We start from the raw sequence: 27,685 nt of genomic DNA, 5'->3' as shown, positions 1-27,685 counted from the left end.
AATAAAACACTGAGGTGTGTGTGTGTGTAGGTGTGTGTGTGTGTGTGTGTGTGTGTACCTTATTAAGATAATTTTGAGTTATCGATCAGATTCTAGAAATAATTACCTTAAACAAAATGAAAATAAAGTAAAACAAATGTATATGAGTTATTACTTTAAAAATTTCATGGTGAATAATACAGCTGGTTTTCAACAAGGAAAAACTCCTCATATTTTCTTTTAGAATTTTAGTATTTAGGCTATGGGATAATTCAGTGTTTAACTCAGACAGTTCTGGATCGGAATGCAAAAGGCTTATTTGTCAACCTAAGATTACTTCTTCCTTTCTCTTTTGATATATAAGTGCAGAGCATCACAACTAACACAGAAAAATAATCACATGGATTTATTTTATTTTCAGGGATGATCCTTTAGACCCTGGCATGTGAAATCTAATGTATATAATTGTAACTCTCTATAGCACTCTCTCTCTTTCTCCCAACCTAACCCCACTTACATCCCCCCACCCCGGCCCCTGCACTGCTTTCCACAAGGGCATAACCCACTTGCCAATCCAGTCTGTCATCAATGTCTATAAAGGGACCACTTTCAAAGCCACAATAGAGAGATGAGATCTGAGGAGAGCAAGTCTAAGACATTAGTAATCAGAGCAAGAGCATGAACTTGAAGAAGGTCTTGAGGGGAAAGTGACAATAACAGCCACTGTTGTACAGCCACGCACGTGAACGGATAGATCTTGAGGACGCTGGTGGAGTTCTCTTTCAGGAAAAGGTAGGGTATGATAATGAGGGGCAATTTGGAGACCACAACAAAATTATGCCATATAAAATTATCGCTAAATCCAGAAGAGTATTTTTCCATGCTTAGTAGGAATATATATACTAACAGTAGAGGAATGTTTCTGCTATGTTGATGTGCTTCCCAATAGGTGAGAGAGTGAAAAATTAATTTTGACTTTTTAAGATGGGACATTAGGTAAAAATGATATCAAGTGACTTCAGAATTACCCTCATATTTAGAGCTTCAATACTATGGCAAAGGAGCAATAATAACTTATGTTTTAGCTAACATAGCATAGAACAGTCCAGGCATCAGTTATCTGTGAGGGATTGGTTTTAGGACCCCTGGGGATATTCCAGTCCCCTATATAAAACGGTGTAGTATTTACATATAGCCTATGCTCATCCTCCCACGTCTTTTAGGTCATATTTAGATAACTTATAATATCTAATACAATGTGAATGTTACGTAAATAGTTGCCAGCATGCAGCAATTTCAAGTTTTGCTTTTTGGAACTTCATGAAAAAATGGGGGTGGGGGAATGGAATATTTTTGATCTGTGATTGATTGAATCTGTGGTTGTAAAACCCATGGATTTGGAAGGCCAACTGTATTATTTGCCTTATGTTCTGTATACAACATTTTCAAACAAAGTGGAAGGAAATAGTCTTGGAGTCAGGTAACTGGTTCTAGTGCCAATCTGCTTAACAATAAAATTGATGGTCCTGGATAAGTCCTTTAACTATTGGAACCATAGTTCTATTATTTTTAAAATTAGGAGGGACAACTAGGCCAATCACCAGGCTTAATTCAGCTCTAAAAGTTTGTGCAAAGAAAGGGATTAAATTTGGAAACATATGTGGGTCATTTCTATCTATTCTTTGGACATAGGTATGTGTAACTGTGCCATTTAATCCTCACAGTACTGTCCAGTAGCATTTATCTTCAGGAAGACTAATGATAAATCCCCTTCATAAGTCCCTGTGATATCTCACAGAATAACTGAATCTCAAACATGTATTCTTTCATTTTAGTCACATAATGTGAAAATATAAACCTTTATATTAGGTTTCATATGGGGAGTACCCTACTTACATTTAAATTTTCATTTATTTGAAACAATATTTAAAATATTTTCATGTTACAAGTAGGGGGATAGTAATTTTGTAAGTTTTAGAAAAATATATATACGCCGTTATGGTACATGTACTAAGGAAAATTCAGAGTTTTCCTGGATAACTTATTTACAAAAATTAGCTTACAGAGATTTTTTTTTTAAATTGAAGATTAGTACATTGAATAGACATATTTTAGGTTTAATAATGCATTTAAAATGTCAGGCTAAAAATATGTCAGTTTATAAAACTTCCTTAAGTGAGTTTTAGAAATTTTGAATAAAAAAAAGATACAGAAAATCAAGTGAGTCACAGGTTTAAAGATTGTTATCAACTATCAAAAGCTTTAAAAACATCTTTTTTGATTTAAAAAAATACTCATTTTGAACACTGCTTAACTTAGGTGAGGTAAAGTTATTAATGGATAGTTATTACTCTGATTGCTTATAATCATTTTTATTCCAGATTTTGAGTTTCCTTCAATAGGAAAAAATATGCTAATTTTGTAGTTTTTTTTTTTTTTTCTTCCGCTCTTTTAGGGCCGCACCCATGGCACATGGACGTTCCCGGGCTAGGGAGCTACAGCTGCCAGCCTATACCACAGCCACAGCAATGCCAGATCCAAGCTGCATCTGTGGCCTACGCCACAGCTCATGGCAAAGCCAGATCCTTAACCCACTGAGCGAGGCCAGGGATTGAATCTGCAGCCTCATCGTTCCTAGTCAGATTCATTTCTGCTGTGCCGTGATGGGAACTCCGTTTTTTTTTATTATAAAGAAAAGGTAATACTTTATCCACTGATCATGATAAGTAGGGATGGAACACAAATGATAGGGTTAATTATCTTAAATGAAATATACTTTCTTTATAAATACTTTTATTTCCTTTCTTGATTTTTCCTATTAAAATACCGTACCTTTATGAAACTTAATATCACACAATCAGACATGTTCTTTACAAGATTGTATTTTCACTTTGCTATCTCCATGCTCAGCGACAGAGATTGTTTCCTGATTAACACACTTTTAGAAGTATAAGTACTAGAAAACAAGTGTTAACTTTTCAAATATTGTTTCATGAAGAATGCCACTCTAGCACACTCTTGAACTTTATTCCGAAGGTTTTCACAATAGTTTGAAGAAGCTTCCATTACATGGGAGAGGAGGAAAATATTTCTAAGTATTATAAACATCATTTAAATATTTTTGAACAGTAAAAGTTCAAGTGTATCCTGCATTTCCACGCTTTGTTCTCATCCTTTCCAAGAAATTGCATTGATTTTTTAAGGGTTAAGAGGGTATACTTCCATTGATCAGAGAAATAGTCTGATACAGCATAACTGTCTACCCGTTCAAGACAGATCAATCCCGCCTTTGTTTCCTTTTGGAGACATCATGATTATTCATCTGCATCACCTAAATTCCATAACATATACCTCAGCCTAAGAAAGGAAATGGATAAAGAATCATCCATTTTCTTGGTTAAAAAAAAAAAAAAAGATACATTCCTGAATATTCCCCACACTGAAGTGGTGTTGAACTTGGTGGACATTTTTGTACCTGGTGCGTGGCTTCATTCTCAAGTTGATTTTCTGTCCTTTTCTGGGTTTTACCAAACCTATGGGGGAAAAGCCCTACCTTGGAAAATAATTAAAAAAAAAACAACAAAACTTCATACAGTGTTATATTAGTATGTTGACCTTCATGGGAGGGTTGTACTCTATACCTCCAAGAGTTACTAGCTTTTTGACTTTTACTAACCTGAAAAGCTACATGTTGTTTAATTCTCTCCCTGCTCATAACTGTAAACTTTACTTAGATAATGACGAAAAGGTCACAAATTTAATCCCCTTATAGCCTAAGTAGCTCACCGGCATGTCCCTTTCTTTTTCTTTTTTTTTTTGGTTGTTGCAGTAATGCTTAATTATATTTCTTTATTTAGTAATTTAATTAATTTATTCTCTTATGTGCCATGAGCCATAACTCATTAAAGAAAAGAGTTGAGTTAGAATTTATGTTCAGATACTTTGCCACTATAAAGCTTTGAATTTAAAGGAAACATATTTTAATTCATATGCCTGACAAAGACATGTTTTAAAGTACAGATTAAACAAAAGCAAACGGCTTTTCAATTACTAAATGCAATGCTCAGTAGGACAGAAAACTTACTGCTTCTCTTAAATGCTGGACCTTTAAAACATTTGCTGGGTGACAGCATTATATAAAAAAAGTTTCTTTAGTAAAGAATTAAAGCTGAATATGCAACATTTCTTAGGAGCACTGAATAAGTCTATTTGTCCAGCTTACTTTGCAAAGACTGCGTAGAAAACAGCACCATAAACACTTTCAGTCCCCACACAAGGGCTAAACAAAGAGTCCTCTTTCTAGCCATCTAATCGGGTAATTTATTTTTTCAACCATCACATAAATCGAAACACAGCTGTAACCAATGACTTGCAGATCCAGTTCCCAGCCAGCTGGAATCAGTTCTGCTGAAACAGCAAGATTTTTACATTGTTCACTTCTGTACATCTGGAGAAATCATTGAGGTTCAAAGGTGACCAAAAAAGCTCTTTAAATAAATTCAACCGGCAGTGAAGATTTGCCTAAGGATCTACAAACTCCACATTTACTTTTACAAAATGTTCATTTCACAAAATTTATGCTTATAAATGCTATTTGCATCTTTGTCAGTATAGACTTTGAGTTACTAACTGCATTAAGAACTTTTTAAAATGCCCGTTTCTTTCAAACAACTTGCTTAGGGTTCTTCCAAACTTGTTCCTAAGAGTTGGAGCTACTAAAAGATGGTTACGTTAAAACACTATGTTGCATGCAGAGACAGGGACCATAAGAAACTTTAACAGAACTAGAGACCAGAAATGTACCTACTCATATCTCAAATTTAATCATGTTTAGCTAATATAATCCTCTATTTAGATAAAATGGAGGGGAAATACTATCCGAAAGAAAGCAGAGCTGGAATACTTCCATCAAGCTAGGCAGCCAAATCCCCAAGGAGCCCTAGTCCTGAGGGAAACAAACACGGATTAGGAATGTTCCACATGCACTATTGAAGGGAGAGGATTCTGGCACTGGAAGAGAAATCCAAGAGCAGCCACCATTTTGCTCTACCCAGGGAGCATATAACTGCACATGGGACACACGTTAAGATTCCCCTCCTACCAAAAACAAAATCGGATGCAGCCAGTGCTTGAGGTAAAGAGCTTTTCATAAAATTTGGATAAGTTTAAAGTGAATAAAAACCCAGAAGAGTAAATGTATCCTTGGCTTTTAAATTACACACAATGTATTGATTCAAATGAATCATTTTCCTCACTAAAGCTATCAAAAAGTTATTCTTGGAAAAATGAATATGTATGTCTGGCAAGCTTCTCAATCCAGTTTTCGTTGTGTTAAAAAAGACATAAACAAATCACGAATATACTTTCCTTCGTTAAATCGATATACAGGTAAACAAGTTATTTTCATTATTTAGCCATCTTATTCAAATGTACATCTATTTCAGTCCCACTGGATTAACAATCAGTAACTTCCTTATGAGTGTTGCACTAACTAAAAAAAAATGGAAAAAAATAAATAGTAATAAAGTATACTTTCCCTAAACTGAATGATAGATGGTGGTCACATAGTAAATATGACTGATTTTTATTCATTTGCTGTGTACACACCTATGGAAAAATATTCTGGAACAGTCATAAATGTGATTAAATAAATAATGAAACATTCCGTGTCCTGAGGATTACCTTTAAGAATTTCAGGGTAAAAGAAAATTGCACCACACAAAGGCAGGAGATCGCCCTTGTGTCTATCACTGGTTATTAAGTGGCTGTGGAATCTAGAGGAAGGTAAAAAATTTCTTTAGATCTCCTGTAGAATCAGGATGTAAGTGTCCTTTCCAGCCCAATGTCCACATTTTGTAGAAAATTTAAAAAAATCTCGATGTATATCTGCTTATCCTATTGTTCTTGAAACACAAAATTCCTAATTTTCTTTTTCAGTTTTATTACTTTGGGAGTGAACACCACATTAAAAAAAAAAGAAAAGAAAAAAAGAAAAATACTGTCCTTTTTTATGAACCAGCCTATCCAGAAATAGCCAGAGACTCCTAGCTAACACTCTTGGTGAGCAGAGGGAAAGTTAACTTGATAGGAAAAACTCTTGAATGGACATAGTTTTATTTTATGACTATGTCATTTAAAATTAAGCGACCGGTTAAATTTCTCATTGTTTTAAAATAGAACTAAAATGAGACAACTCCCACACAGTTCTCTGCTGCAACATTAAAGTGTATACTTCATGAGGAAATCCACATGACTAAAGTTTTCAGTGCTATTTATAAACATTTTTGTTATCTGAAGTCACATGTATTCTAGAATGCTGGGACAGTGTGTTCTATATACTTATTCATAGGAATTAGACTCTCAAGACATCTGTATCATATGACATATTTACATATATGCACATATTTTTATATAAGTGAACATTTATTATGTTTGTGAAAAATAAAAATACCGAAGAATCTTCATAATCTACCTTAGAAAATCACCTGTACTGATAGCATGACACACTGTTTGGCAAATGCTTTTTCATAACAAAGAAAGAAAATAGACTTCTCATGACAATTTCAGCTGAGAGGAAAAAAGGGGGGGATGGGTCTCTATTAAAAACAATCTTAGGTGTTCTCCAACTGATATTATCTTGGAATCTGCCCAGCTAACAACTAAATTTAATAAATAATTATTCAATGATGTGAGGATTTCCTGTAATAATTTTTTTTTTTTTTTTTTTTTTTTGCTTTTCATGGCTGTGCTTGCAGCATATGGAGTTTCCCAGGCTAGGGGTCAGATCAGAGCTACAGCTGCCAGCCTATGCCGCTGCCACAGCAACACCAGATCTGAGCCGTGTCTGTGATCTACACCACAGCTCACGGCAACGCCAGATCCTTAACCCACTGGGCAAGGCCAGGAATCGAACTGCAACCTCATGGTTCCTAGTCGGATTTGATTCCTTTCTGCTGTGCCACGATGGGAACTGCTACCTTTAAGAATTAAAATGTAACAGAAATCAATTAGTTCCTTACTTAAACTTAGGATCATTGAAGTTTGATTTAACTTTTTACTCATTTTATTTTCTCACAATTTCTTTGGCCTTTTAGCTATAAAATAAACATTTAATATGTGATCTATGCAATAACACGCTGTGAAAACTTTATAAAAAAATACTATATATATGTTATCATAAGTTGTTAAACCCTAAAAATGTGTGGTAGTCCTAATTCATCCTTAAGAACTAAGAATGTGTTTCTCACCTACTCTTGAACTGGTAGACTGAAGGAAAATGATCTAAAATAAGCAAATATTTCATGTCTGTTTGTGAATTTTGCTCTTGCTATGCTAAAAGATTATTTCTTCTATGACTATTAGCTTGATTCTTTTTAAGTACTAACAAGAAATGGTATTGGGTCAATATTCCAAATCTGTTGTTAAGCATATTACAATAAAGTTGTGTGATAGTAATAGCTTTAATTTCTTTGGGTTAGGTGCTGATTCACAATATAAACTTTAAAAGTATGTACTTATATATAATTACCATTAAACTAGCTTAAAATACATTTTTTTAAATTTAATTAAGGCTTTTAAATCCCAATAGTAAAGTTTTTTGGCCAAACTTGCATCATGTGGAAATTCCTGGGCCACGGATGAATGTATGCCACAGCAGCAACTGGAGCCGCTGCAGTGATAACACCAGATCCTTTACCTGTTACGCCGCAAGGGAACCCCTAATTTTTTAATCACCAAGGCAGCATTTATTTATACTACTTGTTTGCCAATATGTATCTTTTGCTTGTAGTGTACATAAGTATCCTCCAATCTCTATGGAGAAATAGTAGAATATTGCATATTTAAAAGTGGCTTGGAACTTGGCAAGGTAGAATGTAATAAAAATACAGATTCAGGATGGGATGAAAAGTCCTGTTTTGCTGCATAAAGATGAACATGAAGAGAATGCAGGGAGGTAGGGCTGGAGAAGTAGCATGGGGTGAAACAGAGAAAACATTCATAAGACAAGATAAGAGAGTCTTAACACATAGTCCTAAATCAAATCATACTTCCCACTTAGGATTACACATGCACTTTTTTGCCTATTTTCTATTTGAAGAAATATATGCAATACTTGAACAATCCCTTCTCTATTTCTGATAAAAGAGAACTGGGTCTTGTATTGACCTGCGAAATAATAATAGATTTATCTTTAAAGCTTAAGTTCACTACCACAAGTAGGGCTGCACCTGTGGCATATGGAAGTTTCCAGGCACTAGGGGTCGAATTGGACCTACAGCTGCCGGCCTACACCACAGCCACAGCAGCTCAGGATATGAGCCATGTCTGTGACCTACACCACAACTCACAGCAATGCCAGATCCTTAACCCACTGAGCAGGGCCAGGGACTGAACCCTCATCCTCAGGGATACTAGTGGGATTTGTTTCTGATGCACTACAACAGGAATTCCCGAATAAAGATTTTTGAAAGTCCACTCTTAACCTTAATAGTTTTAAAGTTTGATGGGTTTTCTTTGTCAAACTATGGCAAGTCCAGTCTACTTCTTTAACCAGGGTTGAATCATTCAATATGGAACAATGAGTGAAAGTAATCAAGATATTTAAAACTCATAAGAGTATGATCAGGCACTTTGATTCTTTGATTAGATTATCAGATAAACTGACTCCTTGCCAGAAAGTGGAAATTGTGAACCATTTTAGAATGTTCTATCCAAGGCCTTAGCCAAATTCTCTATGTCAGGGAGGAACAGGCAAGTAATTTGGGTATAAATTCTTTGGAGAAGGAAAAAAAAAATACATGTATATATATATAATGTATACACACATATACTTTATATATGTATCAGATTTTGTGGTTTAACTGATCTTTTGGGGCACTCAGAGAGTAATGTCCCATAAAAAAAGCTTCTTAGATTTGTAGAGATATAAAGAAATAAAGAATCTACAAGGGAAGTTTTTGTCTCTTGAGGCTTAATGAATATTACCTATCAATGGGTGAAGTTATACACCAGGCCTACTAAAAAAAAATGTTTTAATTAGACTGAAATTAAGAACTCCTTCAAGACAAGCTGACATTCATACTAGGGTCAGATTTTTGGCTCTTTCTTTCCCCCAATTTCACTACCCTTGTGCTAAATCAGTTTTAAAGACCTAAAATTTCTTTCTTTCCAAAGAAAGAATGATAACATATGTTTGAAATCTCAAGTCTATTTTCTTTCCAGAGGATCTACAAGTCTTCCAAATATACCATGTTAATGAATGCATTCATCTTTCCATATTTTTAAGTAGTATAAATTTCCCACAATATTACAGGCACTGTTGTACACAAGCCAGGGATAAAACTTGTGATTTACATGAAGGCTATGTCCATGAATAAGCCTAGACAGAAAGAATATTATACCCATGTAACTGTAACTGTAAGTCTTATATCTATGCAACTGATTAAAATAAATTGAGAATAGAAGAAAGTGATTTAGGGTTAGGCATTCTAATCATGTTGCCTTTCTAGAACCAACCTCATATAAATGAAAAGTTGATATGTAAAAATTAGAAACATTCCACTAATGAGCACTTCAAATGGCACTTACCTGTCAAGAAGTTATACAAGGTTATTTCTGGAGCTTTCAGTTGATCTTGGAATTTAATTTGACAGAGTTTTTGAGTGTCCACTGTGTACAAGTGACTAAGCTGCTAAAAGAATAAAATGAGGGAAGAAACGGTCTCTCTCCTCAAACAGCCTAACATGTAAGTGGAATTGTCAGACACAAAATTCCAAGGCGTGGAAATGGGAAATACGCTGTTTTAGACAAGTGGCTGTGAGAACACAAGGAGAGAGACTATCCAAAAACTGGAGTTGAGCCTTGAAGGATGAGAAAAGACCTGTTAGAGGAAGCCAAGTTAGAGAGAAAAGACGTCAGGTCTGAGGGCAGAGAGAGAGGTAAGGCTTAAAGGGGTGATTCACACAACATTTAGGAAATGACCAGGTGAGAGTGGGAAAGATCTGGCTTATGTAAGGAGTGTTATAAGGAAAAATGGCCAAGCAGTCGGATTGGAGCACAGTTACAGAGGGTCTTTGATGTTATGCTGGAAATTAGTCATTTAGACAAAAGTGAATAGTTAAAATCTTTTTGAGTAGGGTTTTTTTGTTTTTTTTTTGTTTGTTTGTTTTGTTTTTTTTTTTTTTTTTTGATTACTGTAATGACCTACTGACAATAATCCTGATAATTATCATGTATTCACACCTAAACCCTATCTTGTCCAGTGCTGGTATATATCACACCATTTTATCATCATGATGACTCCATGAGGTAAATGGTATCATTATTTACAATTTACTGACAGGGGATCTGAGGTTCAAAGACAGTTAAGCCGTGTACCCAATATCAAGCCAGGAATAAATGGCTAAAATTTGATCCTGGCCTTTCTGATCCTGAGGGTCATCTTTTAATCTTAAGCATAGTGTCACACCACCACTCAAAATTAAATGGGCCTCTCTGAGAGTACACTTTTGAATGTGGATCTCATTATCCAACAACAGAGGCAGTCTACATCATGTCAGGAAGAACTTCTAAGAGGGCACAGAGATGCTAGGAGTCCCTTCGTATTCTGAGTGTTTTGGAAATGACAGAAGGATTCAGAAAAAGGTCTGTCCAAACCCAAATTTCATGTTCTTTCCTCCATTGCATGTCTAATTAATAATTTAAGTCATTGTATAAAAGTTCATTCTGGGAATTTACCATAGTGTATTTCTCGATTGCTGAGAATCTCTGGAGGGGTTCCAGTTTGGCAATGGTATGAATAGTGTTGAAATCAATACTTTTCTCCATGTGTCTTGTTCCATTTGAATTTCTTTCCTTGCATAACATTGCAGAAATGGGAAAGTTAGAATGATTTAAAAGAGCTGAGTAGGTTTTGCATAACAATAATTGGTAGCCTAGAGATGTTTTCCATTTTTGTTTGAATTTTACAATATATCAAAGATAGAGCCATAATCTCTAACATGATATCTTTTAAACTTTTACTTATGTTTCATTCATTCATTCGTTTTTCCATTGGTTCATTACCCAACTATTTTATTGCTCATCTATTTCTGATCTGACGACACATTAGTCAGCCAAAAAAAAAAAAAGTCAATTAAAATCAAGATTTTCTTTATCTGGTAGACTTTAAGGATAGCCACTGAATAATGTTCAAAGGATGTATCAACAAAATAGTCTATTTTCTCCCATGTACTATTTTCCAGTTACATGATAAAAGAGTATTTAGCAATACCCCCTTATGTCTCCTCCAAGGAGGTCAGTTGGTAGAACATCAAAGTTCGTACTAAATCTCCCAGGAGGATTTTATCAAAACAAGAAATCGCTCAGTGTGGAGGCTTTTATTTGTATTTCTATTTCATTCACATTTCTAACATTTTTAACCTTTTGAAAATCATTTAAATCATAGAAAAGTAAGCATTAAGGGATTCATAGGACAAATGTTTTTGAGAAATCTAAATTAATTTTGAAAGCACACAGCACTTCTAATTCAAGAATTTAATACATAAAAGAAACACAGATGAAAAAATACACTGAAATTTAGAAACAAACTGAGTTCTAATTCTGTCTTTGCCATGTTCATGGTGCAACTACAGACAGGCTACTTTGCACTTCAAGGTTTTGGTTGCCCCATCTGAAAAAGCTTCAAGCTACCACATTGGATTGGAATGTTAATTTTGCAATTCTAAACCCAATGAAAACAAAAAGTGCCATATAAATGCAAAATAACACTTCCATGTAACAATTTGATTTGGGGTTATTTTACGGGCTACTTTTAAATCAAATTTTGTTAAAAGGAACAGAAAAGTTCTTAACTCATGTATGTTTCTTAAAGTTGGCTTGATGCACTTGGAATGTGGTAACAAAGTTGCTGAGTTTGAAGACATGAAGCAGAGCAAAGTCTGAACTATTTCCTATGGTTGATGTACATGGGTCTGATAGTATAAAAAGAAAGTGAGACAACTAGTGGACTTTTCAGGATCTGAGGGCACTTTTATTCTGAGATGAAGAATCAGATAAATAAAATTTCCAAACTGTATTAATGCCACCTCAGTTCAACATGTTCCTTTCAAAAAAGTTGTTCGATATACAAAAGCAATGAAAAATACGAAAGTCGCTTTAGACTCCTTTGAAGAGATGAGCTTATAATCGTTTTGAAAATAATGACTTGCACATAGACCCTAAAAACACATCTACTACTTATGAGGAGGAAAAGAAGGCAAAGTGACACGTTAGGAAAATGTAATAAGTGCAGGTCCTTTTACTGGTTTCTTCTAGGTATCCTGATCTTTCTGTCTGAAGAGTGGCAGTAGGGTAGAAGTGGGGGAATTTCTCAGTAGGGTAGGAGGGGTCCACTGGATGGATTCTCAAATAATCCCAACGGGTTTTAAAGGGAGCAGACTTGTGACTGTAAAAATGTATCCCAACTTCAGACAGCCAATTTTTCTAATTGTAAAGAGAATAGTATATGCCCATGTACCTTGGGTAATTTTTAAAGCATCTTTTCCCTATTTATTCATTATTTAGGGAAAAAATTCAATAGTGTAGGGAAATGTAAAGTGTATTTCTTTTTTTTTTTTTTCTCTTGGCCATGAACACAGCATGTGGAGGTTCCCCGGGCCAGGGATCAAACCCACGCCACAGCAGTGACCCAAGCTGCTGCAGTGACAACATTGGATCCTTAACCCTCTGAGCCACAGGGGAACTCCCTAGAGGGTATATTTCTACCCTGATAACTCTTCCTCTCCTGTTCGGATAGACTTGAGGGTATTTGGAAAGATTTTTATCAATATTCCAGACAATACTCCCACATACATCTCTGTTAAAGAAGATTTCAAATATCTATGTCACACTGTTTAGAACTGAAAGTATTTATTAAGGATCATTTCTTAAAGAGAAGAAAAACATGTGTATTGCGTGGATTAGAAGCATACATTACAGCAACAAAGGAACAGCAGCAATAGAACAAAGTTGAGCTTGTTTAATAAAAAATGCTTATTCATTCATTCACTCCTTATAGTCAAAACTCTTTTCACAAAAAGGCTATCTTGAACAAAGAAAGAGAGAGGTAGAATTTCTAAACAAAGAGGTAGTATTTGATTTTCCTAATTTTCTAGACAGCTACCTAAACTGTTGCCTACAATTCTTTAGGATCTTGGTGGAGTTTATACATACCTCAAACATGTCTGGAATTTTGTGTTTCTTTCTTCAGAACGGTTTGCCTATCTTGAAAAACACTGAGTTAGGGATTTAAAGAAACCCTGTAAAATTTTCCTTGAGATTAAGTACAGAATATGTTAGATACTATTTTTAAAAAATGTGAAGACAGGAAAGAAAAAGTCATAGAACGGCCTGTTCTTGAGGAGAAATAACAATGGTGCATAACCAAAAAAAGATGAAATTACTAAGGGCTTCAAAATTTAACAGCATATGAGGTTCAAACATGTTTCTTTCACATTCCTCTCTCTCCTGTTTCACCAGTTATCTCTTCTTGGGATTGCTGGACAACCTCCATATCACCTGCTACTCATCCACTGAGCAGATGCATTGAGATATGTGAAAACCATGGCTTCTGGTATGTATTCTCAATTACTAACACAGCCACATGATAACAGAAATCCTACACTTGACCGGCTGAGTGAACCTCTATTTCTACCTACATGTAGGATGCTTTCTGTTGTCATTTCTATGATTTCCATTGGCTTTTAACCAAGCTTTCAAGTGGTTCATTCACCAGACCTGATGGTTTGGGACTGCCTCTCTTTTCTTTGAAACTTTAGCAATGACTTTTAGAAAATACGTTATTAATTTTAGCCAGCTGTCTTCCTTTGAAGTATAGATGGTAATAGTTTAGGGTGTGTTTTGTAAATAAGTGTTGATTATATTTATGATACCAATTAAAAAAATATGCTTGCCTTTGTTTTCAAACAATAGTGTAATCCCACTTATTTCTACGTATACATGTAAAACTCATTACATGAATTTTCATTACATTTTCTAGTTGTGACTGGAGCCAAGGAAATCTCTGTCTTCCCCAAGTGCTACAATAATAAGCTCTAAGGGAAGATAACTTGAATAAGAAAGAAGTAACCAGAGAATTGAATTTCACAAATGTAATAACAATTTGGGAGCTTTAGGTCACACTAACAGTGTTTCTGATAGTGAAAAAATTCTGATGCCTTGCAGACTGGTTATCAGAAAGCACTGCTTTGTGTTAGATTGAGGGTTGACACTAAGGAGACCACTACCTTTACCTAAATATTTAAAATAATTTGTTTTTGGAAAAATTATTAGGAAAGAACATACTGGCTTCAAATTTTTTATTGAAGAATGGATCAAATATGATTTAAGTAATACATATATTTATATATATTACATGTAAAGTATGATAATATGGCTAATATTATAAGGTCTCTCTTTGCCAGTAAAAATAATAAATGGAAAAGAAAATGCTAGTAATGATGAAAGAGGTAATATATGCATCAAGAGGAAAGCCAGCTGCCCACAGTTCAAAAAGCATCACCCTAGCTATTTTGAACAATCTGTGAATTCAACAAGGCTCTAAGAGCCATCATTCAATGTAGCCTCACTGACCAGATTATCTGCCAAGTCCATCTCTGTTTCTCCTGCCTGAGACTGGACCAACCTCTGCTACTACCACTTAACAGGCAGCTAAGGGAGGGTGGCACACTGCTTAATCAAAATAAATCATGTTGGTATGACTAAACAAGGCTTAAAATTGGAGATTCAAGGAACTGTTTAACCATTTGAACAACAGTATTCTACATAGGCCTATAAAACTTAACGTAAGCAAAGAAGGTCTAGACACTGGAAAAGACAAATTCATGAAAGAAAGTCATTAATAAAACATGCAAGAATTATGCCCTTTCACTAAGGCCTAATCACCCAGCATTGGGGTCTGTACACTTGCTAATGTGATATGAATTTTGGTGGCTCTAAAATATCAATATCCCTGACAAAAAAAAAACAGGAAAAAATAATTTAAGCCATGTCAAAAATAAGCATTTCCTTTTTTCATCAGAATATGTATAAACCCCTAGCCCAGGAACTTCCATATGCCACACATGTAGCCCTTAAGAAAAAATAAATAATAAATAAATATATAATAAATACAACTATTCTAGTTATTTGAACATCAACCTTTTGGAAGAATTACACATAAAGCTATTCAAAATTAAGGTGTTGTGTTTTATTACAAAAATAAAACTAATGAAAATTAATGTGTATTCTTTTTTCAAAAGATTACAAACAATGTGAGAGTAAGTCTTTCAGTAGCAAAAGGGAGAAATCAGCTAACATGGTCTGTTTTACCCTGACGACCTATCATTTCTCTGCAAATAGATAATGAGTGTTCAAATGCTTTTTCAAGACTTCACAACAAAATAACTTTTCCCCTCAAAACTATGACTAAAAACATCCTGAGGAGGACGTTTTCATACATGAATAGCCTAACTATGAAAATCCAAGCAAGTATTACATGGTCAAATGCAAAGGGTTTATTATTCCATTAGTTTCCTAGAGTCCTCTCTCACCTCTATAGGACACAACTTAATTCATCATGAGTCCTCCTATCTTGTAGTCTTTTGGTTTCAGTTTAGCTATTTGATTCAAGTGTCTGTAATCAGGTCTTACGCCCAAGATCCACCAGAAGGAGAATGTACACAGGCAACAGTTTTTGAGGCATTAAAAGTAGCAGCCTCAGGATGGATAAACACAGACTAAGAACGTTCACACTACATATTGTGAAGCGCTAATTGAAGAATGTTTATTTGGCACAAGAGCCACCCCTTTTTTGTACATTCCATAAGATGGTGGTGTCATGTTTACATGGCTGCGCCACCTTGCAGCAATGCATTCTTCAAAACACATTTTAAATGCTTTTAAAATTACCTTTCTTCCAGGACTGGATTCATACACTTAATTGAGTCTATGTTTTGGAACCTTAGGTGCAGACAATGCATGCTCAAATATTTAGATCCTTTTTCTGAGGTTGAAAGACAGGCCTCATACAAAAACTAACCCAGTTTCATTGCAGAAGGCTGCCATGCATGCACACATGTGGGTTAACTGTACAAAGGAAATAAATATGGTAAATCTGATATTTCCTTATGTGAGATACTCACTTTTTCTTAGTTTATAAGAAACATAAATCTTGAAGTCCTCCCTTCATCCAACTGAACATGAAAATTAGCAGAGAGATTAATCTAGGCCAAATATGGGGTCAAAAGTTACCTATAAATATAGAGAGAAGGATTTCTTTTCCTATAGGAAAATATCAGTGAGCAATGTTGAAGATATTATAATTATTCTGTTTAAAGTAAGCCTTCTGTTATTGATGATGGCCTGGTGTTAATAGCCAGTGAGAAAATAAGAACACCAAAAAATATTACAGTTTTATTAAGGGCCTCAGAGTAAACCCATTAGAGTTTGAAGATCTGGGAAATCCAAAAAAATATGGGGATCTTACAGTAATTTTAATACTTCAAAGTAAAGCTTTTTTTTTGAGTTTAAACTTGATTCAAGGGAAATGGAATGAAATTTGCTAGGTTCAGAAAAATACCTATTTACTTGACTGCTTTGCAACACGGATCCATAATTTTCCATTTCTTAAATATTAAGTTTAGTTTTTACAAAAATCGTCAGTTACTAAGAAAGAGAACAGGGCAAGTTGGATGCACTGAATAATTTTTAAAAAATCTTAATTCTCTTCTTTTAAGTTTTTTTTCAGAAAAAGAAAAATATAAACTTATTTTTTTGTAACAAATGATGTTAGATATTATAAACTCATAATATTAACATAGGCAAAAAGCTCAGAATCATCTCAAAAACCCTGGAAACATGATCATCTTTATTCTTTTATTTATTTATTTTTTGCTTTTTAGGGCCACACCCGTGGCATATGGAAGTTCCCTCAGGCCAGGGGTGGAATTGGAGCTGCAGTTGCTGGCCTGCATCACAGTTCATGGCAATGCTGGATCTTTAACCCGCTGAGCAAGGCCAGGGTTCAAACCTGCGTCCTCATCTATACTACTCAGGTTCATTACTGCTGAGCCACAATAGGAACTCAGGTCATCTGTGTTCTTTATAAGAATTTTTAAATCACAATGTCATTGATAAGAATCAAAAACAATGATTAAGTAGGATCCATACTCAAATTATTTGATGGAAGTAATAAGATTTTTAAAATACACATCTCATGGATTTAGGTTACAAAATACTTAACCAGAGCACACAGTCCATCATCAATAGTGCAGGATATAATTCACTACTGAATGTGTCCCTTTTCTGACTAATTTAGTTTTTTATGCATTTTGCAATGGCATGACTTTAAGATGAAGTATTTATTATGTAAAATTTATATTCATTTTCATTTTCAAATTTGAACATATACAGTAAGTCTTGATATTATAATATGGTAATTAGAACACTTAAAATATGCTTATCATTGTGCTTACTCCCCAATTTATCTCTTCTATCTATGCTACTTTTAAAAAAGCCATCATATTACACACACACACACACACACACACACACACACACACACACACGGGATTTGAAGGTAGGAAAATCAAGTAAAAACAGGAAAACAAGATTGTAGGTATAAAGAATAAGGAATAAGTAAAACCTAAAGGGTCACATATTAGATGAACAAACCCCACTGGTGTCAATACCAAAACATTCTTCACAATTTTGCAGACATATCCTGATGCTTCTCAACTAACAAATAGAAGTAGATAAATTCTCATTGGACAGCTTGTATTCTCATTTGTTATATTTTTGGTAGATGATAATTGAAGACAAGACACTTAAGAGCAGTTTATTCTACTTGAGAATGATAAACATTAAAATGCCAAGCATTTTAAATACATACCAAAAACAAAACAAAACAAAACAAAATACAAGAATTATGTAGGTTTAGTATTACGAAAGACCACACAGGTAAAATCCAAGAACATAAATTTTCTACTTGGCAGAATGGCATGAAAAAATACAGCTACTTGGGGAAAAATTCTTTTCTTTCCTTTCCCTTCCTTCCTCCCTTCCTTCCTTCCTTCCTTCCTTCCTTCCTTCCTTCCTTCCTTCCTTCCTTTCTTCCTTCCTTCCTTCTCTTTTTAGGGCCACACCTGCAGCATATGGAGGTTCCCAGGCTAGGGTCCACACAGAGCTACAGCTGCTGGCCTACACCACAGTCACAGCAATGCAGGATCCAAGCTGCGTCTGCGACCTACACCTCAGCTCACGGCAATGCTGGATCCTTAACCCACTGAGTGAGGCCAGAATCAATCCCCCAACCTCATGGTTCCTAGTCGGATTTGTTTCTGCTGCACCACGATGGGCACTCTGAAAAATTCATTTCTAATTTTTGGCCCCATAAAAATAACCTGTCTTATCAACCATCTCTCATATGAAAGGTGGACTAGAATATATTGCTCAAAATCTGAGTCAACTAAAATTAGAATAATATTCACTTTGCATAGAAAATAACGTGACAAGCAGTAATAAAAAGCCCTTTTTAGAATATTTTATATATATTTACATAAATGATTTGTCTTTTAAAAGCCAGACCGAAATATATCTAGGATTTGTTTTGAGACAAACACACACTTTCATCTTCCTACATCTATAATTTAGAAAAGAGAAGAATTATTAAAAGCAGGATCATGACCTCAAGTTAAAATATGATCATAATGAAAAGTAAATATTTAATTAAGTTCTCCCTAGTATATGAAGCTAGAACATGAAGATTTTTTTCAAGAAAGACAGAGGCATGAAGCCCATCCAGTGAAAAAGTGATTCAATGTGTTTTATGATGTGCTATTACCTAAGGACGACGTAAGAAAAAAGCATGATTTACAGTGAAATCATGCTTAACAAAGACAATTATCAGACCTCACAGCAATTATCTTGCCGTATGAACAGTAGAAATTTTACTTACATGAGGCTCGTTTTTTGTTTTGTTTTGTTTTGTTTTGTTTGCTTTTTAGGGCTGCACCCGTGGCACATGGAAGTTCTCAGGTTTAGGGGTCTAATCCGCCTACACCAGAGCCACAGCAACACCAGATCTGAGCTGCGTCTGTGACCTACAGCACAGCTCATGCAGCGCCAGATCCTTAACCCACTGAGTGAGCAGGGATCGAACCCGAAACCTCATGGTTCCTAGTTGGATTCGTTTCCACTGTGCCATGATGGGAACTTCCCAAGGTTCGTTTTTTAATTTTAGAGTCTTGCTAAAATTTTACAAGGTTTACCAAGAACAACGGACACTGATAGAAAGCAAAAGAATTGGGAGCAAGTCATCTTCATATATACAAAATCCCAGGTACCTTGAGGAGTATTCATAGGTATCTACATAGCGGTAGAAGCTAGTGACGGTGACAGTATAATTGATCCATTTTGCTGATTCACTGCTTCTAGTTATCAAGGGAGGGGTGAGTTTCCTGACAGGCTTGATGTGTAAGTAGCAATTGGATGGTTTGTGAATACTGGTAAGGGCAGAGTTTTCTGTCTGCTGAAGCCTGTCACATTGCTAAACCACAGGTGGGGTAGCTTTAATCTCCTCCATTCTTACACTGGGAAAGTATGAACATTCAATTGAGGGTGGTCAGATAGGGCTTTAACCAAAGAATAAGACAGAGTGACTAGAAGGAAAAAAAAAAAAAAACACCTAGCAAATTATACGTGGGCTACTGTGTTAATCAAACCTGCTGACCCCTTCCACTTCCTTTACCAGAAACTTTTGGATACACTCTTTTCCCCTTTTCCCAATGGGTTTCTGACTGACTTACAAGAGAAGGGTTACCCGTGTGGAGCAAGATGACAAGTCCAGAAAAGCATCTCTGTCTTGCATATTAATTTTTGCACAGTGCAGCCTGAGGTGGATGGCCACTGGGCAGAGCAAAGTTGTCAGCGGGGGAGGTGCTCCTGGAATGTGTTGAATGTGCATTCTTAGGATGCTTTGAAGGGGTGACTGCCCCCTTATTGGCATCTACCCATTTTCTCTGGTTTGGCCGCTTCAGTAGGAAACAGGTATCACTTTGAAACCATGAATTCCCTAGCTCTTAATCACTGACAAAGGAGTGCCCTTGAGGTTTCTGAAAATAGGCTTTTAAAGCAGAGCTACATTTGATCCCCATTTCATTTGGGTCTCTTCAATTTTGTTTTGGTTATTCTATTTTTAAATTAAATAATGAAGCTGAGAGAGTCAGTTTGTCTTGGTAGAAGCCTTTCAACCATGACAAGACCTCATACTTAGCATGAGGAATACACAGATTACTAAGGCAAGGCCTTTTCTCTAGGCTAGTAGGCACTGACAATAGACTCATGCTGTTTATTGACAATTACCTATTTTTCATTCCTTCAGTAAAAAAAAAAAAAAAAATCTTTTTTTTTTTTTTTTTTTTGTTTTTGGGGCTATACCTGAAGTACATGGAAGTTCCCAGGCCAGGGGTTGAATTAGAGCAGCAGCTGCCAGCCTACACCACAGACATGGCAATGTGCTAGATCTGAGCCATGTCTGCTACTTACACCACAGCTTGTGGCAACGCTGGATCCTTAACCCACTGAACGAGGCCAGGGATCAAACCCACATCCTAACAAACACTATGTCGGGTTCTTAACTTGGTGAGCCACAATGGGAACTGCAGTGACAATATTTAATTTTCCTTATTAAATACCATTATTTTTCATGGCCACTTCATTTTCTCTGAAGAACAATTTAAAAACTATGAAAAGGGAAATAAATCTTTTCAGCCAGTCAACTAGTTTTTCTTTAAAATATTTTTTGAAACGCAAATGAACTTCTGATCAAAACCTAGGCATACAGCTGCTTTCTAGAACAGTCTTGTGAGTTCCTGACTCACCCTAAGTCATCTTCATGCCATATTGCACTCCTACCCTAGTTCTTCCACTATCTATTCTGGTTAATGTGCTTATGATAATTCTCTCTTGCGAATAATCTTTGGATTCCAAGTTATATAAATGACTATGAAAATGATTTTCTTAAGCAAGACATTTAAAACTATCATGGATTAGCCTTTATTTAGACTTTTGTTTGATATTCAAATTAATGTGTAATATGAACAATAATGAAAACTAATTCCTTTAGAAGTAGTATTGCAATATTTAAACTTTCATTAATTTGCATAGGTTTTGCCTACCTTTTTCTGAATTAAAGTAGTTATGCACTAAACATTCAGATGTAAAAGGGTAATAAAAGAATATTAAAAATAAAATAAAATCGAGCAAATGAGTATGCACAGTTTTTATTCCTTCTGTGGAAATCTCACAGCATAAGAGTACATTGTTCTGTCAAAACCTCTTATCACATTGTATTATAATTACTGTTTATAGCCTATTTCTCTGTCTAGGTAGAGAACGTCAGGAGATCTTAACCTATTAATCTTTGGATCCCAAGTTCTGACATAATATCTGGCAAGTAAAGAATGCTCAGCATAAATGCATTAAATGAAAGACTAAGTGAGAAGAGAGAATGTGTGGAATTTCCTCATTCTGGCATTTATGATGCATGACCTCTTACCTCTTAGCTCAGTTGAATCTTAGCCTCCTCATCTGCAATACGGATGAAATAAGGAGTTGTAAGGAGCCTCAAAAGATACCCTGTGTGTATGGTATAGAGAGTTGCATGGGGCATGGTTAACTTTTGTATCCTCTGGCTCAATCAGAGCTGATTAATTTACAATGTGTCAAATACAGGGCTAGGTACTGGGACTCCACCCAGTACCTTTCCTCATGGAGTTGAAAATCTAGTGGGAGCTGATGCCAGGTAAATGGGCAACTGCAATAACACACTGTGATAAAGGTTGGGCAAATTATAGGATGCTCAGGAGCACACTGGAGAATCTTTACCAGAGCCTTAAGGAGTCTGGGGAGGATTCTTAGAGAATGTGATACCTAAGATTGATGTTATGACAGGCAATGGAGGAGGAGGTGAAAAGACTAGGAGGAATGAGTGAGAGGAATGTTTCCAAATTGCACAGAAAAATATCTAAGTTAAATTAGCTTTTTCTTCCATCATGTAGGAAGTTTTCTCTTTGGAACTAAATTTCCTAGCTTATAACCTTACTTACCACTTTTGTGATTTGGTAAATGTTCTAGCAAAAGAAACAGCAAAATCCCATCTTAACAATGCCCACCCCCCAAAAAAAAATTGCTAATAGTTTTCCTAAATACATTGTGTATAAGTAAATTAGTTAAGAAATGTTTTTAAATAAGTGTTTTACTACTGAGTGGTTTCGCTTCTCATATATTAGATATTCTTTGGTTTCCTTAAGGTAAAAAGAATACTCTTCACAGAAATATTTATATTGACAGAACTAGCAGTTGACTGGATTTTGTCACATTATATTGCTATTTGTGATTAATCATCACATACTGAGTATATTACCATTTTATAATGTGAAGTACATGTTTTGCTGACGAAGATTAAACCATGTACTAAGGTCAGTTGTGTTAAACAAAACAATGATTTTTTTAAAGGAGTAGTGAAAATAACATGAGTAAACAAAACAAAAAAAAAAAAATCAAGGCTGGATTCTTGGTGTAGTCATGAACTAGATTTGTAGCTTCAGGCTTATCACTTAAATTCTATTAGATTTAATCATTATTTTCTTTATCTTCCTCATTCACTCTTTAAACAACATGGAAACAATGAAAGAAGGTGGAAATTAGTGGCATTTAAAAATGATTTAAGTATGGGTAAGCCCTAAAAGTTAAAAAAAAAAAATTCCATATTATCACCTTACATTTCAATTATGTGAATTCTAGACTAAGAACTAAGTCTCCTTGAGCACTATTTAAAATACAAATGTAAATTATATGTTTTACTGATCATTTGTTTACAATATAATTACCATCAGGTATCCATGTGTTAAATGGACTATACTAACATCAGTAAAGGAACATTTTAAAAATAATATCGATAGATCCAGATGTCCAACATATTAAATAAAACTGAGATCAAAGGAATTATGAGTTTTTAATGAGATCCTTAGGTATTTTTTTCTAGAAATTTGGATTGTAAATATGCTTAACAGAGCAATTTTACAAGCTGAAGGGAGGAAATGAGCTATGAATTAATTCTTTTGATATTCATATCATAATGCAAGAGTTCACTTTGGTCATTTTGACCCATCAAGAATTACATCCTCTATTCTTTCTAAAAATAGCGTACACTAGAAAAATCTGGTGCCTTTCTGGTTCCTGATAAAACCAAATTGCTAATTACCTTGGAAGATGAACATGGCTTCAAACCATATAGTATTTATTACACAAGTTATTATTTTTCCATCCCCAAATTTCCTAATGATAAGAAACAGCCTATTTTAATCAAATTGGCTTCCCTTCTGCTCCTTAAGTGCAAGAGACGCCCATCTGGGCCTGGAGATAATGACGCCATACGATGGTAATCTAAGTGTTAGGACACAGTCAGGACAGACTTCTTCTAAAAATAAGTGGCCATTTAAATGCTACCATATCTTGTTTTGCAGATCTGTCCTCTCACAGCAAATAATCGTTTTTGGTGCAAAAGTTAGTCATAAAATTCTCCATTAGTGGTTGGTAATGGACCATAATATTACATGTTTGTAAAAAGTGCATTTGGAAAATGAAATGCTGGAAGTAATGGCCATATAAGGAATATTAATATTTATATGAGATAACCTTGTAGGGGCAGATTTCTTTTTTACTGACAACTGCCTGCACTGAATACTTTCCATTTTCTTGAGGAGAAGGAGCTCTGACATTCTATCATTTGTCAAGCTATATTAATACTCTGCTTTGTTGTGTTCTAGCTGATATAATAGAAAAATGGGAGTGATTAATAATTGTTAGTTTTATGATGGATGTGATAAAATAAATCAGAAAGGAGTCTTGGAATGTTAACTATACTACAGGCAAACAATATTAACCTACGCCTAAATCAAACTTGAACGCTTACAGCAAATTTCCACCCTTCATTATTAACACATAACCCTAAAGGGATGAATTTCAAGCAAGTATCTAGAGAGGATCTGGCACTTGTAATTGTATTCTCAACATAAGATTATATACATTCCCAATGTGTGGGCAATAATGCTGGAGGGGATGTGTTCAGTTTCCACTATGGTCAAAACTGACAAAGATGCTTTTGCTGAAAATAGAGTGAACTTGAAATTGGGTCATTGTATACAAAAAAAATTAATTCCAAACCCCCTTATTTTTGGTTTTTAAAAGAATTATTTTTCATTTGCATAAAGAAAAATGTGATTCTGTTTTCAACACTAACTCAGATTGGATGAAACTGTTGCTTCTAATGTCCACAACATAATGACTAATAATAATGACTAGTTATTGAGCACTCACTAGGAGCCAAGCACTGTTCTGTTAAATTTATTTCATTCACCCTCCTCCACAATCTTTGAGTTTGGGCAGCACTTTATATGAAGCATCTAAGGCACAGGGAAGTTATTTAAAGGATGTGTTTAAGACCATACACCTAACTGACAATTCCAAATCTGATGACCTGATATTGGAGCACACACTGTCCCTGTTTGTTGTTCTCTCTCTTTCCCTGAGCAGGGAAATAAAAGACTCATTGAAGATTATGGCTCAGTTCAAGTGCTAAGTACTAAATGCAGATTGTGCATCCTAAACCACAATCTGAACTAGCCAGCTGTGTATTTTCAGGAACTAAAGGGGCCTTAACAGGGGGACTCAATGGGGGTATAGGCCATGGCTGTTCTTAGAAAACTTTACTGGAACTTACATGGGAGACTACTAGGCTTCTCTTACCGGTGTAGAATAAGTAAGTGTAGAATATTCCACTGGTGTGGAATTGTTCAGTCATAGGTCTAAGGCACTCCAACCAAGCAATGAGAAGCAAAATTGTGCAGTGTTGACACTAGGATGGGAGAAAAGACATCTGAATTCAAACCAAACCTTACTTTCCTCATCTGGAAAACAGGGATTCTAATAACTTCCCTATTTCTTGGGTTATTTTGAAGTAGAAACAAAACAAGGTAATAATCATGAAAGCACTCTGCAGACTGCTAGCATCAACAGAAAATAGGCATTATTATGAAGTCAAATCTGCAACGATTAAGTGTTAGACAAAATAAAGGACTACTGGGTTTGATGTCAAAGGTAAAAGATCCACACGTCCGGATCAACTTTACCAGGAAAAAAAAACAAAAACAAAACAACAACAAACAAAACCCCTTTCAGCTTCATGTTTCTCTGAGCCTGCCTCTGGAAGTATGTATCATTACAACTCCAAATGAGTTAAGTGACTGCATCATAGAACCAGAGGATTTCTTTGATCTCACAAAGATCAGCCCTAGATGGACCACTATAAGATGATCAAAAACTTTCAAGAATATTTTCAGTACGTGAATCTGTAGACCAAGATGAGGTTGAGATGAAAACAAATATAGTATAGTACTAACCTAGAATTCACAAATTTGGCCAGAAGTAGTCGCACAATATTCACTTGTTCCAGAAATATACATCACTATACGTTCATCTTGTGCCAATCACTATGGATAGAAAACTGATCAGATAGACACAGTTTTCTACTTTTTGGAAATTCACAGACTACCAGGGAGACAAATCTTATACATTAATTGCAAAAAAAATGAGTTTGAGCTCTAGTTTCTTTAGTTATTAAATAAGGATATTGGAGTAAACCATTGTCAAAGTCCCTGTCATCCTTCTTACCTATGACTAATTTTTTTAAATGACAAACTAAAGAATAGAAAAGATACAATGTCAATTAAGAAATAATAAGAGAGTGAAAATGCAAGAGCATGCAACTTAAACATTATTTATTACATATAAATGTGAAAATAAAGGATAAGCAGATCTGGAAGAATGAATGCAATTTTGCCAGAAATAAAAATAATTTAAAAACTCTTAGATAAAAGGACCAAAATCAGCAAAAATGTGCATGTTTAGCTTTACTGTAACACGTCAGCTTCCACCTATTTCATTCCTAGTGGCAGTTTATAACATAATTTATTATTTTTTTCTTTTTATGGCCATACCTGTGTCATATAGAAGTTCCCAGGCTAGGGGTCAATCATCTGAGCTGTATCCGTGACCTACGCTGCCACTCATGGCAATGCAGTATCCTTAACCTAATGAGCGAGGCCAGGGATCGAACCCTCATCCTCATGGATACTAGTTGGGTTCTTATCCTGCTGAGTCACAACAGGAACTCTCAATTTATAACATAATTTAAATTATACTATTTCATTTAATCCTACATGAGCTCTATGCTCTACGATTACCCTAGTTTTAGATAAAATAAGTGAGGCTTATAGAGACAGACCCCCGCATCTACAAAATGAGAAAGCTACATCTGTGCTCTGACTGCCTCATTCCAAAGCCTGTTCTTATGGACTTCGTTGCCTTCTGCCACAGAACAGTTTCTGAGCTTCCTTCGGGCATGGAACCCCACTGTGGCTGAATATAAGAGAGTGGTATGGAGCTAGGACCTGAAAAGAGACGGCACCAGAAATTGCAGAGGTATGTTGGTAACAGACTGTAAAGTTCCTCTTGTCCTGCAGAGGAATGTAAACTTTATTCTGTATATAATGTAATAAAACTTTTACGAAATACACAGTATTCTTTGAGGAGGAACTTACAGAGAGGCGAGGGAGCTTCAGGAAATGAAAGAAAGGCAGAGACTTCCATGAAGGTCAACAAGAGATATTGTGAAACCTGGAACTATCTAACTTAGTAAAAGGGACAATTTTAAAAAATCCAGTTACTGTAAAATAATCCCAGGGTTTACCTCAAGATATCACAGCAACCATGTAATACCTGTATTACTTTCACATGTGTCCATTAAACGGATGGAAAAAAGGAACAGCATTGACACCACCATGTACTCATGTGTTTGTTCATTTGAAAACACTTATCGAGTTACAGCTACAGGCTAATAAATAAGGCAAGCTTTAAAGCAAAAAAAATTACAGAATCACATAATCATACAACATTATCGTATGACACAGAACTACATCCAGGAACAGAAAGGTTTAATAGATGGGTCAGTATCAAAAAGCAGGCTAGGCAGAGATCTGGGAATGGAATACTTAGCCCCAATCAAAGCAAGATTTCCTAATAAATTTCATTCGCAATTTCTAACATATTATTCAGTGAAAATAAGAGGAAGAAACAGACACTTTCTAAAAGTCCACGATAAGCAGCTCGGCTAGACATTTTATGTTCTTATTTCATTTCCACAAAAACACCATTCTTTGGCCACGACAGAGAGAGAACTTAATTCTCTGAAAAGATTGATTAAATGATAGGATCAGGGTTCCAGCCCTGATTTGTAAGTGATTCTGTGACTTCGAAGACAATCTCGTGATCTTTATGTGCTTATGTCCTCCTGTATACAGTAAAGGAAATGGGGCCAAGTGGACAGGAAAAATTGCCTCATGAAATGAAAAGATTCATGACGTGGGAACACGTGGACAAACATATGTAAGCCTGGTGTGACTTGATGGGTGACACTTCGAAAGTCTCCACGCCTGTGATTCTCTGCCGAACGTTAAAGAATAGAAAGGAGCCAAGGGCTGGTGAGCGTGGGGAGAAGACCCAGCTGTGAAGGGTTTGTGAAGACCCAGCTGGCTCAGGTAGGGGATCT

At 35.4% G+C, this 27,685-nt stretch overlaps 2 long non-coding RNA genes across 3 annotated transcripts in view; one reads left to right on the top strand and one right to left on the bottom strand.

Moving 5' to 3' along the window:
- The window catches only part of LOC125135060 (uncharacterized), a 294,915-nt gene that overhangs the window by 51,356 nt on the left and 215,874 nt on the right, over positions 1-27,685 (bottom strand). The window lies entirely within an intron of this gene.
- LOC125135068 (uncharacterized) lies at positions 624-27,668 on the top strand. Its single transcript, XR_007136898.1, has 4 exons — positions 624-771; positions 13,498-13,591; positions 26,455-26,559; positions 27,438-27,668. It is a non-coding gene; the product is annotated as an uncharacterized LOC125135068 (long non-coding RNA).

Source organism: Phacochoerus africanus, chromosome 1 (genome assembly GCF_016906955.1).
Source record: "Phacochoerus africanus isolate WHEZ1 chromosome 1, ROS_Pafr_v1, whole genome shotgun sequence".
Classification (NCBI taxonomy): Eukaryota; Metazoa; Chordata; class Mammalia; order Artiodactyla; family Suidae; genus Phacochoerus; species Phacochoerus africanus.
The sequence above is the reverse complement of the archived record's forward strand: the minus strand, read 5'-3'. Positions and strand labels throughout refer to the sequence as shown.